At 41.4% G+C, this 14,128-nt stretch overlaps 1 pseudogene; it reads right to left on the bottom strand.

The window, feature by feature from the left end:
* Positions 1-2,942: 2,942 nt before the first annotated feature.
* On the bottom strand, positions 2,943-9,447 carry LOC127623574 (cholesterol 24-hydroxylase-like; annotated as a pseudogene).
* Positions 9,448-14,128: the final 4,681 nt, after the last annotated feature.

Here is a 14,128-nt window from a genome sequence, read left to right on the forward strand (position 1 = left end):
GTTCTTGATCTGGCCAACTGTTGTGAAGGGTGTTTTCTTCACCAGGGAAAGAATTCTTCGGTCATCCACCACGGTTGTTTTCCGTGGTCTTCCGGGTCTTTTGGTCTTGCTGAGCTCACGGTGCGTTCTTTCTTTTTAAGAATGTTCCAAACAGTTGATTTGGCCACACCTAATGTTTTTGCTATCTCTCTGATGGGTTTGTTTTGATTTTTCAGCCTAATGATGGCTTGCTTCACTGATAGTGACAGCTCTTTGGATCTCATATTGAGAGTTGACAGCAACAGATTCCAAATGCAAATAGCACACTTGAAATGAACTCTGGACCTTTTATCTGCTCCTTGTAAATGGGATAATGAGGGAATAACACACACCTGGCCATGGAACAGCTGAGCAGCCAATTGTCCCATTACTTTTGGTCCTTTAAAAAGTGGGAGGCACATATACAAACTGTTGTAATTCCTACACTGTTCACCTGATTTGGATGTAAATACCCTCAAATTAAAGCTGAAAGTCTGCAGTTAAAGCACATCTTGTTCGTTTCATTTCAAATCCATTGTGATGGTGTATAGAACCAAAAAGATTAGAATTGTGTCGATGTCCCAATATTTATGGACCTGACTTTATATGATTTCCTATTCTCTATATATGGCAACATCTCTAAACACACCAAAGCATGATCTGAAACTAAAATGTTCCCAGTTGAGCAGTCAATGGCAGATGAAATAAGTGACTTAGATATAATATTAATATTATAATATTAATAACCATGTCCTCAGGCAGCCAGTGAGATGTTCCTGGAGCAGTGGATTACAGCACCAAATTCTACTTCAACACCTGCAACAAAATAAATCAATGACTATTTAACGCACTTTATGACTGACAAGGTGCTGGAACAGGATTTCTCTGTCAATGGACCAAACTGAGACAAGGTGAGATTTCCAAGGTCTTCATATAAAATGTCAAATTTTGTCCCAAGGACCTCATCCACTTCTGTTTTAGCCCTGGAAATGTAAAAGAAATTCAATGATAATGAATTGAGTCTTGTTGTACGAGATGGATCAAATGGGTCCACATGTGCCTAAAGTGTTTTACCTTTTATACATCCTAATTCCATTACTGCAAATGAAAGCTGACTGGCTGCTGTCTCTTGCCCTGCAGGAGTATCCAGCATTTTTTTTTTATAACTGCTGGAGTTCATGAACAAAATAACAAAACAAAGTGGAAATTCACCTGTGATAAATTGTCCAACATCAGGTCATGATCTTCTGCATTGTTAGCTTTTTCCTATGCGGCCAAAAATAAAAAAGCATTAGAGGCTGTTCAGCCTGTATGCTTACTTGTATTCCATCTATGCCATGTTTTAATTCTTGGTCTATGTACACAAGCACCAGACTTTGTATTACATCTCACTGTTTTTTCAAAACATTGTGCCATGAGATCTGCATTTTAAAGATTGCATGTTAAGTTAAATTGAACCTTCATTTAATTTGATTCCAGTGTGTGTCTTATTCGAATGCAAGTATGCGTTCTGTGTGAACAGCCCTTTTAGACATAAATCTGCTGCAGTTTGAACTATTAGACCAATTGCTTTAATTTGTAGATGTGTTCTCCTTAGAATTAATTTGTTATTAAAAGCTAAAGTGTAATGGTCCTCTTTGGATCAGTCTCACTATGTTGTGTATGTGGAGCGGCATCTGCACATGGGGAAACCAAGCTGAATGAGGATAGGCATGTCGACATCACGGACAGAGACATAAACAGCCCTACACAACGCACATTAAGTCAGATGGAGGAATAGCATTAAAAGCCATAAAACTAATGACTCACTCGACGCCAAACAAACGGCATTCATCTCTAAATTACATCACAACAAAAATACAGTAAAATAAAATATCGTGTGAAGGGCTTTAGAGCATTTTGGCTAATATTGTCTCTGCAGCGTTTAACATGTGACTTACCACAGCAGTTATCAGAAGTTCTGCTGTGGATTACCCAGAAACAGTGTTGCCAACTATTTTCAATGGAAAGTAGCTAAAGCCTGCTTGAAAAGTAGCTAAATGTCGCCAGATGACGTCATGCATCATTAGCATATTAATGACGTCATCGCGTCGTATTTGCATTCTGCCTAATTTGTCGGTACTGTAGCCTACTTCAGTTTATAATAACGGTTATCTCCCCTAAACCATGCTCATACTGTTTTTATATAAGTATATAGCCGAATGTCTAGTAAAACGATTCTCAATTACATATTTTCTGTTAGACAACGGAACGGAAGGGAACTTAGCTAACGTTACATGTTTATGAGTTTGAGGAAGGTTTATTGTTGTGTTTGGATAAGTAAAATGTATAGAGTCTGTAAATATACGATCTGAAGTCGGAGAGTTCAGAAACCGAACCGGAATGAACTAAAACTCTGATTAGTAGTGAATATAAGCGCATGCCAAGAAAAAACGGTCAAATTAAATGTTTTGAATTAAAACAAAGGAGAAGGCAGCTGCTATGTGATCACTGATTGGTTCCTGCTAACACAGCGTGCACATGCGCAGCTCATTCATGTCTATGTCCGCTGGCGTGCAGTCAACGGAATGTGCTGCTCCTCTCAGCCGCTCACTGAACAGAGCAGACGCAGCGGGGAAGTAAGACCTCACGCTTGCAGGACTGCCGATATTTGGAATTTGGAAAGTTGCTAAGGTTTGTCCAAAAAGTCGCTAGATTTGTCGCTAGTCACCTTTTTGAAAAAATGTAGCTAAAGGGGTCTGAAAAGTCGCTAAAAATAGCGACAAAGTCGCTAAGTTGGCAACAATGCCCAGAAATCGTTATTTTTAGCGCCGCGGTGCAATGTGAAAATGACGCCAGCAGAGGGCGCTGTCCCATTTATGCAGCAATTTAAAAGAACCCATATACAACCCGTTACAAAAGCACAGTTAACCATCCACTGTCTATTATGCAGACAATATCCACATATCTGCCGTTTTGATGATTTGGGTAAGAATATCTTTGGGCACTTTTCCACAACTGTGTTTGAGATTTGTATTTATTTCTCAACTGTTTTACGCAGGAACTGAGCAGCATATTTAAAGTGTTCAACCATCTTCCAGTTCTTGGGAAAAAGCCCCACAAATAAAACTGTTTAACACATTTACCTATATCACTTGAGGATGGATGACATAAGCATTTTCTTAGGATCATAAACACTCTTTAAAAAATTGGTCTCTGAGATAATACACAATGCCCTTTCAACACAAATCTATTGCTTGCTGGAAGGGGGTGTCAGATTTGTTCAACAAATTCAAGTCAACACCAAAAGCCACCTGTGGATAAATATATGACTAAATACACCCAGTAACTAATGAACAACAGATTATTTAAAACATTCCTTATACACATCTAGGCTGCTTCAATACTGGATGCATCAAAATCCTTAATCGACCCGTGTGTAAGAAGGGTGGTTCGAAGGATGAAACGTTGGCAATGACACTGAGTGTGGCACAGTTAACTAGGTCGTACATGATGGCAGTTTTTTTTTTTCAGCTTTGTCTTCCAGTTTGTTCATCAGGCATTCTGACATCTCATTATATGTGCCCACCAAGCCTTGCAAGCATCGGATGGATGAGATATCAGCTGTACTCAACATTTCAGTATCTCACAGATGTTATGTATTTGACTTACTAGCTGCTAAAGGCTGGATCCATGATGCATCGCTGTCTGTACCACATGTCATGGTCCCTAGCCATCACTAACCCATTTCCCAAGAACTTGAGAAGATTGAGGGATGTGACTTAATTACTGACAGACTAAAATCGATAATACAAACAAATTCATATACATAAATAAACAGAATAAATGAAACATAATTGTTGTATAACAGTCAACTACTGCATTTGAAACATAATAACTTAAAACGTGTCATTTTTTAAACAAGTTTTCTTAAATGGGTTTTGATAGCACCACAGTTTGAGGTGAAATCAACTTAAGAATGACTTAATTATAGTTTACTCTGCATATTACAGTAAGCCGGGATTCAAGAAAAAAACAACAACACTAAAAAGTTCCTTTTATTCTAAAAGATGCATGTGAGTATAACAAGTGTGTTGGAGCCCATGAATAGCACAACACATCACATTTATTTCACAATAAGCAGACACATCTCCAAGTAAAACTGAACATTCTTTCAAGTGTATTTGGGTAATTATTAGACAGTGAGCATTGAAAACAGGACCAGAAAAGTGAGCAAGCCCTTGAGAAATGGGTGATAAAGGTATGTATATAGTATGAGGCATCCATTAGATTTTTCTTTGAAATTAAAAACATATATTATGAACCATGCATTAAATGGTTTTTTTTTTCCATTTCAAAAGAAATAGGCAAACAAGAAAAACATATTTATTGACCATAGAAATAATCCACTCGCTGTTAAGGTGTGCAGTTGCAACTTGCTCTTGCAAGTCAGTGGCAGATGGTAATGGTGGGAGGGATATTCTCAATGCAGAGAGTATTTGATTGGATTTGTGCCTGCCTATGCATGAGGTGATGTAATTAATGTTTTGGTTCATTTGGCCTCCAGGCAATGACTACAAATTTTAGATATTAAAAGTTTTTTTTGTTTGTTTGTTTTTTACTTTTATTAGTACATTAACATATACAGTAGATGGTGGATATGTACTGATGGTGGATACCTTGCTAATGTGTCTTCATGTGTTGCTATTGAAGCAGATGCATTGACAGTAGACTACTAACTGGGTATCACCTTCATGAAATACCCAGCACAAATCAAAATGGTCCTTTTTCCAAACAAGTTAAAGAGGCGTTTGTAGACAAAGGGATTTTTGGGATACTTTAGCGACAACAGGATTGTCTACAAAAATGGATCAGAGAATTAAATTAGTTTGTGTGGTCTTATTATAAATATAAATGAGGATTAATGTTTACCTTTGCTGCCTCAGGGCAATAAACCTGGACCATGACAAAATTAAAGCTATTTAACCTGTAGACAGGGCCATATTTTGTGGCCTTTAAAAAAAGAATAAAAACTAATTGTTAAAAACACTTTCTATTTTACCAATGAAGATCAATAAGGTATAAGGATCTATCTATCTCTTTAATTCAAGTAAGAAAATGCCTGCTGTTGAGTGAAACAACAGTGTTATTATTTAACCTGATTACATATGATAACATTATTGTTTAAAACAAACATTTACTGTTATGAAGTGTTTGTTGATTCTTGCACCCAAAAACACCAAAAGGGGAAAGCTCAAATTATGCAAATTTAATGTTAAATAAAATAAGTAAAAGTTATAAACTGTTGTAAAGTAACAGATCAAGCAGTTTTATTATGCATAATAATTGAAAACTAAAATGACATTTTTCAAGAGTCAGCATGCCAGGAGATTATGATTATGGAGATTGTGCAACCATACCCAAAATAAACTGGAGGATTACATCTACATATTTGTCTGTACTGTACCACTTCTGAATGGCTCAAAAGAAGTAAAGTTTCAGTTTTGGAGTCACCATGTCAAAGTCCTGACTTGAACATGATTGAGATGCTGTGGCAGGGTTAGGGTTATAATTTCCAAAGGGAAGAAAAATAAATTAATAATTGTTAAAATTAAGACATTATTTTTGAACTTACCTTGGGGTAGGGGTGTCTCACTTGCACTATTGAGATTAGGTGGGTGGGAGTTTTTTCATCACATGCACTTCAGGAAGCCACCGTAGCGAGTTATTCACCTGAAGCCTACACTACCTATTTCTCTAGTATATCCTAAAATAGTGTAAGGTAAAACATATACACATAACGTGTATATTGAGGCTCAAAGCACTGGAGTGGGGACTAAGATTCTTCCGCTTTTAAGTCTTCCAGGGTAATGTTTTAATTTTCCCCTATGAGGCGAGACTTACAGTCCCGTTACATTCTGTAATTTCTTTCATTCATTTCTGCTTTGCAAAGTCTCCAACTCCAATAAGACTGCAACTCTCTTCTAATATCAAACTCTGTAAGAACCAGTTGTCTACATCTGCTAATGATATTCATGCCAATGAGGGCTGGTACAGCAGAAGAGTTTTCTATGGGCATTTCTCAATACCAAGTATGCCAAGTTCAGACTTGCATATATGATAGTTTGGACCATGTGTGCTGCACAAGCCCTCAAAAGTGAAGCCAAAACGTCTTGATCGCCCCCCGGTGACTGGTCCTAGTATAGGTCATAAACCCCGCCTCCCCATGTTATTCAATGGGACGTGAGACCAACTAAACAATTAAATTTAGGGATGCACCGAAATTTCGGCTGGCGAAAATTTCGGCCGAAAATGGCACTTTCGGTTTTCGGCCGAAAGAGAAAAAAGGCTGAAAATATGAGCCGAAAATATATACCTCCTCGCCCCGCCCCTCAGTGCTCTGATTTCATTCTGGATCGATCTAGCCCTTATCACGGCGCTACCAAACAAAGGCCGATCATGTCAGCGGTGTGGAAATTCTTCAAAGTTTCTGATAAGGACATCACATTTGCGATCTGCAGTGTTTGTTCAGCAGAAATTTCAAGATATATACACAGTGTACAGCAAGAGATTCTACAGGAAAGCGCCCCGATCCACAGCAGTGCCACAACCAGCACTGCTACACCACAACTTGAGACGTATCTAGCTGAACTACGCCAGAAGCTACAATCCCCTTGACCATGGTCGCATAAACAAAGACCGCTTTCCTTTGCTTGCGCGGATTGCGCACAGGTATTTATCTGCCCAAGCACCAGCACAGAGAGTGAGAGACTGTTCTGTGCAGAATCTCATGTTCTTGATGAGCTTTCTGACAGGAGAGACTGTCAGAAAGTTTAGCAACTTTTGTTCTTGAAGAGAAACCGGTCACTTGTAGTTAAATAGAAAGCGGTCCAATTTGATGTGTATAGCAATTACATTACACTTGTTCTTCACTTGAGGATACATCAGTCGTTTACAGTTGAGGTTGGATTTAGTTCAATTACTGCTGTTTTGCACAATAATGTTCACTTAAAGTGTACATACGTTTACATAAACAGAATAGAGCACTGATCTATATATATATATATATATATATATATATGTGTGTGTGTGTGTGTGTGTGTGTGTATATATATATATATATATTATAGTTATATATAGATCAGTGGAATAGAGGCCCTCTGCCATTCTGTGTTCTGCCTTTTGTTTCAATTAAAATTACTGTTGCATATTTAACCTTTTTCAAAGGTGCTAGCTAAGTTCATTACTTGACTGTTGTTTTGCATATAATAGTTTTCTAAAACTTTACATTATTTGGATAATTGTTAATAAAATCTGTAAAATTTGATTTTTACAGAACTGAATGAAGAATAATATTTAATAATGTTTTAATATATTTTTTGTCCAATATTGGTGTGTTACTTTCAATAAAAGTGTGATTTATTTTATTGGTTTGTAGTTTTTCCAATTCAGATTCATTAAATTAATGAAATTAATGAAAAAGTATAATATTAATACAATTATACAAAAAAAAAAAAAAAGAAAGAAATCTTAAATTTCGGTTTCGGTTTTCGGCCAAGTGCATCCTGGATTTTCGGTTTCAGTTCCGGCCCAGAATTTTAATTTCGGTGCATCCCTAATTAAATTGTTTAAAAAATCTTTTTTCCAAAGATAGTTTCTGTCATTTACTGTAGTTTCTATCACGTTGATGTAATTTCAAGTGTTTGTTTTCAAAATAAGTTTGTTTTTTGTTAGTTATTTGATGCTATAAAAACAGTGCTGTGACATCATGATTGACAGCTGTGATTGACAGGTTCTCTGAGCGAAGTAGTCACTGAAGCACCAACTGACTTTTTTTCGGGATCTTCGGAGGACTGAGGAGATTGGAGCTTTAAATGTAATATCTAAATTTGTATAATTAATTATTTCACACCGTCATAAGTCAAAAGTCAAAAGTGCAGGGGCGTGTGCTTGCGATTGATTCAGCGAGAGTGAGAGCTTTACTTCCTGCTCACTACTGCGTAGGTCTGGTCCCGAAATCGCAACTGCGTAGACTCAAGTCCCAAGATGTCAGTGCCATATTGGGACACTGGCGGCTTCATTTCTCACCAATGGAAAAGAGCGAAGGAGCGTCGTCCATCTTTTTTTACAGTCTATGGTTTGGCTCAGCAAGGTTATAATGTTAACATTTATTGCAGGGCAGTTGTATTAGTCTACATTACATTTATAATAAACTGGCAAGTAGAGGGGAGGTTTGACAGTTAATAATATTGAAATGGACTAGCCTACATTATATATGCATACCTGCCGTTTGTCTTCTTGGTACTCAAACATCAAGAGGTTGATACTCAGCCTGACAGGCTTTGTACAGTTAGGTGCACAAACTGGCCTGCGTGGAAGGCTCAAGGGGCAGAGCCATGGATTGTAGAGCCATGAGAGGCTTGAGGGGCGGAGTCATGGAAGGTGGAGCCTTAAGAGGCTCAAGGGGCAGAGCCAGGGAACTTGGTGCCCAGAGAGAAGCCGACAGCTCAAAGGGCCATGAAGGAGCTGAAGGTTCAGAGGACCGAGGTAGTGCCGAAGGCTCGGAGGACCGAGGCGGAGCTGGGGGATCGGAGGACTGAGGCGGAGCCGATGGGATCGGAGGACTGAGGTGGAGCCGGTGGGACTGAGGACCAAGGTGGAGCCGGAGGGAAGGAGGTGCCTTGTAGAACCGAAGGCAGAGCGAGGTGACAGATGGACCAAGGCGGAGCTGGAGGGACAAGGGACCCCAGTGACATGACAGGCTGACGAACCACAGTGGAGATGAGGGGACGTAGGGCCGAGGTGAGACTGAGGGAACGAAGGGCCAAGGTGGAGTCCAGGGCTCGGAGGGTCTAGGTGGAGTCGGAGGGTTTGAGGTTCCCCTTGACCATGTTTTCGCAGAGGCTGAAGGTCGAGCCAGTGGCGTGAGAGGAGCTGGCTGACCAGGAGGAGGAGGAGGACGAGGAGAAAATGTCCTGAGTGGAGCCAGCGGAGGAGGAAGGACCAGGGTACTGGATGGAACTAGGGTGTCCATGATGCTGGGCAGAGCCAGCATCCAGCATTGATTCCATTCCCACCCAAGGCTACAGGCGTGGGCTCTGGCTCCTTGACCATGGCAGACTTGGAGGGAGGAGCCATGGAAGGATTGGGGGCATCCAACGTAGGAGGAGAATCCAAATCCTCATCCTCCACACCCACAGTGAAAGGAGAGCTGCTAAGTTGTAGAGCCACCTCCATGAACTCGAGCAGCGTCCAGTGAGAATCTGCCAGAGGCATTAGCTCCTTTAATGCACTATTGAGACCAGCCCTGAAGAAAACAAGAGACCAGCCCACAAGAGAGTGGTCTCCATAGTGCACCAAATTCACCAGCTGGAGAAACTCACAAACGTGATCCTTAAATGGACGCTCCCCTTGCTCGAGGAGGAGGATTCTTACAGCCGGTAGATTCATCTATGTAAGTCAGCTCTTCTGTCACATATTGTGTATAGTAGAGATGATGAAGAGGTGAGAGGCAGCACTCTAATACAATTTTAAATTTAAATAAAAATATAAAGTTAAGAACCTTAACTTTGTCTTCAGCTAAACTGATTTGCCAGGGTAATCCAGACACCAAAGATTGCCCGTTAGATATACCCAAAACAAATGATATCTCATGCTTAACCATGACTACAGAGACATCAGAGCCAGCTGCAAATTTCAAAAGGACTTGCCGAGATAAGGCTGTTCTGGGCAGGGTACCATGAGATCGTCTTGATAGATCTCCAAAAACATCAGAGCAAATTTTCAAGTAGGCTCTATCTTAATAAATCGACCACAGATTTTAAGATTAACAACTAAATTCTTACCTAAAAAAATCTTTAGAACTACATTCCGTGACTCGACAACAGTAGTATTTCAAAATTAAACTTACAGTCCTCCACCATTGCCGCTGGTTGATGCGAAATGCATTCTGGGATACTGGTCCACACAAGCTAAGCATTCTCTATAAAACGGGCAGAGCAAGAAAACATCCGGGCATTTAGACTGTACATGGCTAGATGCAGACTTTGAATTGGAACAGTACTTGGGCTGCGACTGATGATGTTTCACAAGTCCACAAGAACAGAAATACAGACAAGAATGCATATTGAGAAACGCATTCTGACTACTAGAAAAACACACTCTGGTAGGGTAAATGTGGCAGGGCGGAGGGCGGGGCCGGGGCGTGATCGTACACACCCGGTCCTGTCCTCCGCCCTGCCACAGTAACACCCATGGTTTCAACCGGCATCTCAAGATAACCTTGATAAGGTATGTCTAAACTGTTGGCAGCTGTAATCTTCAGCCAACTTTCTGTGGATAGCATATCTTCATCCTCCCCAGACAGATGTTCTCTGGAGAAACTCTCAGAAATAGTACTGACTTGGCTTCCTGTATCAAGTTAACAAGATCCATTACTCCACTAATCTTTAGATTAGTGACAGGATATTTTCCCACTTTACAATTGAGTAGTCGGTCATGACAAGAATTTGTGACATGATGTGTTCTTCTAGAGACCACATAAAGGCTTCATCTAGCACTTCAATTAGTGTTGACTATGGCTTGTCTCTCACAAGCTTATCTTTCTCTTCCGTCCACCAGGGGCTGGAGGCCTTCCGCCGACTCGCTCGGGCGTGGGGAGCAGCCGCCGTCCACGAGGCGAGTGGGGACTGGACTCCCCGACTGCCTGGAGCAGTAGGGCCGCTGCCAGGGGCGGAGGAGAGTCCCCACGGGTTGCCGAGAATGCGTTCTGTCCGCTGGGGGTCGGTCTGACTCCGGTCTGCCCTGGGAGGAGCAGTTGCCATCTACCTGTGAGGGTGGAGGAGTGATCGGGGACCATCTATATTGTTTTGTTGTTGTTTTTAACCCTCCTGCCTCCTCCCAGGTCGAGCAAGGCGGGGATGACCCGTCAGCAGACAAGGCAAGGCAAAACCCCCCCCGGAGAGGAGGGGGAGGATTTATGTCATGCTAGGGAACCCCGGCCTGAGGCAACACCGGGAGGATTGTAGAGCAGAGGAGGGCGGGGCCGGGCTGGAACAAACAACCTGCTAGCTTGAAGGCGGATGATGCCGCCATGACAGACGCAAGAGAAAGATATCTAGAGAGGCCCACCATTAATTCAGTTGAGAATCAGCAAAGAATCACTGACATCATTATCGTGTTCTACCAGGGAAGTTAGAGAAGGAACATCAGAGAACAAGTTGTTTTGAGATATTATCACATGAATTAGGCCAGATCGTTCTGTAACTCTCAAATTAGAAAGATACGAATAAAGATTTTGCATTATTTCAGAATTTTTCAACCTTCCCTCTACCAATTGCCTAGCGGGCACATCAACATCCTCCTCTCCATCAGGAGGTAATGGAGTAACACTTCTAACAAGAACTGCAGAGCAAGGAGGAGAGGTCAAGTATTCAGCACTGGACAGTGACATCACCTGTCCATCACTCACATCAACAACAGAGGTTGCTTTCATACTGGAAGTTTAGTTCGAAACAGAGCATGGTTCGCATGAAAAATTGGTAATGTGAAAGCTGTCATGCGGACCGGGGTGCGCACCATGGTACCGAACCCGAGACTACCTGTAGGAGGTGGTCTGAGTTCGGTTGCAATGGAACTGTAACATGATTTGCGTGAATGTGAATGCAACTTGGACTCGGGTGAGCAGTCGTTCAGGAATTAAAGTAACCTGTGCATGCGTTTTAGCCGATGACAACATTATTAGTTTCGACAACACATGAGGATCCACACATTCCTTAAAGTCCCAAAAAAGTAATGACACCACAATGACATACAAGTACAATCAACACTATTAATACTGTCTGTCTGTCTATATCTATACACCTTATACATATATATATATATATATATATATATATATATATATATATATATATATATATACTATTATAGGTTATAAATATAGGGAATAATAGGAGATAACTTCACCTTGGACACAAGCGTGAGTAAGCGTGCAGTGTAAACAAAGATGCAAATTAATTCCTTGCAATCAGCTGTCTCCTCAAAAAATGCTGATTGTAGCATGCTGCCCCTGGGCATCTGATGAGTTACGCCATGAAGCACACATATACACAGTTGTCATTCACTCTGCTGTGCATAATGGCACCAAAATAACAAAAAAACTAAACGGATGATGAGTCGTTTTGTGTTCACCATGTGTGTTTGTGATGATGTAAGAAGAACGGTATCAAATCTGTCTGTAAAGAAATTATACTAGCCGACTTCTGCACAAACATTACTGTCAGTCTCTCAAAATAAGGTTTAAGCAAGTTAATATGACAAAGCTGTGTATATAACTTTCTGTCATGTGTTACTATTACATGGTCAAGCTTGCTTACTTTTTTCTCCAGTCGATAAGGGCCTTAATAACAAGCCAGCAGTGCTGATCCAAACACTGGCATCAACACTAGCACCTTATCAAAAGGAACAAAAATATGAAGTTTAGTGCAGTGAACAAAATGTTTTTCATTCATTGCTGTGACATCCCTAGATTTTGCTTAGCCAAATGCAACTTGAAACAGAACTTTGAAACATAATCAAGAATGATATTTGGTGTCGAATCAAAAGACCAATGGTCCTTGAACAATTTCAAAGGACCACAGAATGTATGTCATAACACAAGCCCAACGATTCTTGATTACCTCCCTTACCATAGGCACTCCGTTAGTTATTTTGGAATTCCACACAATATGCTAGCAGCATCCATTTCAAAGTCTGGTGGGAGTGTTCAAGTGCTCCATGGCTTTCTGGGTGGTAAAAACTAGATGTACAATGTTTAAAGTGATCCAGAGCCTGTTTGAACACATGCAACATTAAATTTGTGCCCTGTCTGTCTGAACAGTGTGCGGAATGCCAAACAATGTGAAGAATTTGATGAGGGACTTCACAATTATTGGGGCAGTAATTTATCTCAGAGAAATTACTTCTAGAAATCGTGTGAATATATACATTATTGTCAGCAAATACTGGTTACCAGGCTTACGAGGTAAAGGATCAACACAATCAATTATTTCACGCTTTTTCCAGTAATTTGACAAACATGACAGCTTCTGCAATGATTCGCTACATCGCCCTTCAAGACAGGCCAGAAAATATTATGAGAGGATGCAGCCGCGGCCAGTGCATTTTAAGTCTGGGCCTTCAGTACGATTCATGCCATTAAAAAAAATACAGTTTCATGAATAAGACACCATATCATACATTACGTGGCAATCAACTAATAATACCAATTGACATTTTAAAAACACGTCCAAGCACAAAAGCCAGAACCAAGGATGTCTAATACCAAGAAAACGCTCTCTAATAATATTTGCAATTAAAATGTAGCTTGCCTGCTGTGGTGAAGACATCGACCCTATTGGTTTTGGGACACTTTTTTGTTGTTGAGTGAATTGCACTTCCACAGGTGGAGGGAATAGAGAGAGGAGGGCTCTTCTGCCCTCGTGAACGCCGCCAAATGGTCCTCCACGAGCTGAAAAACTTCCTCCAGTGATGCCGGGCGATGGCACTGGACCCACTCTGCCATCCCACTGGGAAGTCAATGTACCGGCTGCTCCAGCACCACTCGGTCTATCACTCTCTCGACATTGCGGCTCCCCGCCAGCAGCCACTTCCAGCATGCATCTCAGAGCCATTGGGAGAACGCAAACTGGCTAGTCTTCCCCAACTTCAAGGTTCGGAAGAGCTGGCCGTACTGCTCCGGACTCCAACCCACCCGGATGGCCCTCTTCAGGTCATCGTAGGTCAGGAGGTTAGCCACCGACAGTTGTTGGTAGTGAGCTGGGCTTCCCCGGACAGCAATGGGAGGAGCCTGGCCACCCACTGGTCACGTGGCCAGCCCCAAATCCCTGCAGTCATCTCAAATAGATCTAAGAAGATTTCAGCGTTGTCTTCCGCTCCCATCTTCAGGATCGTGGGTGGGGGCAGGGGGCTGCGGCTGACCGGGGTCGTGGCCAGGGCTTTCACCTGGCCGAGGAGTCTCCGGTTCGCATGCCGGTCCTCTGCTTGAGCCCGCAAAACCTCAAATAACCGATGATCCTGGTCCTGTCGCAGCTCAAGCAGGGCTTGCTGATGGTTCTGGTGCAGGCTGGCG

Source organism: Xyrauchen texanus, chromosome 30, assembly GCF_025860055.1.
Source record: "Xyrauchen texanus isolate HMW12.3.18 chromosome 30, RBS_HiC_50CHRs, whole genome shotgun sequence".
Lineage (NCBI taxonomy): Eukaryota > Metazoa > Chordata > Actinopteri > Cypriniformes > Catostomidae > Xyrauchen > Xyrauchen texanus.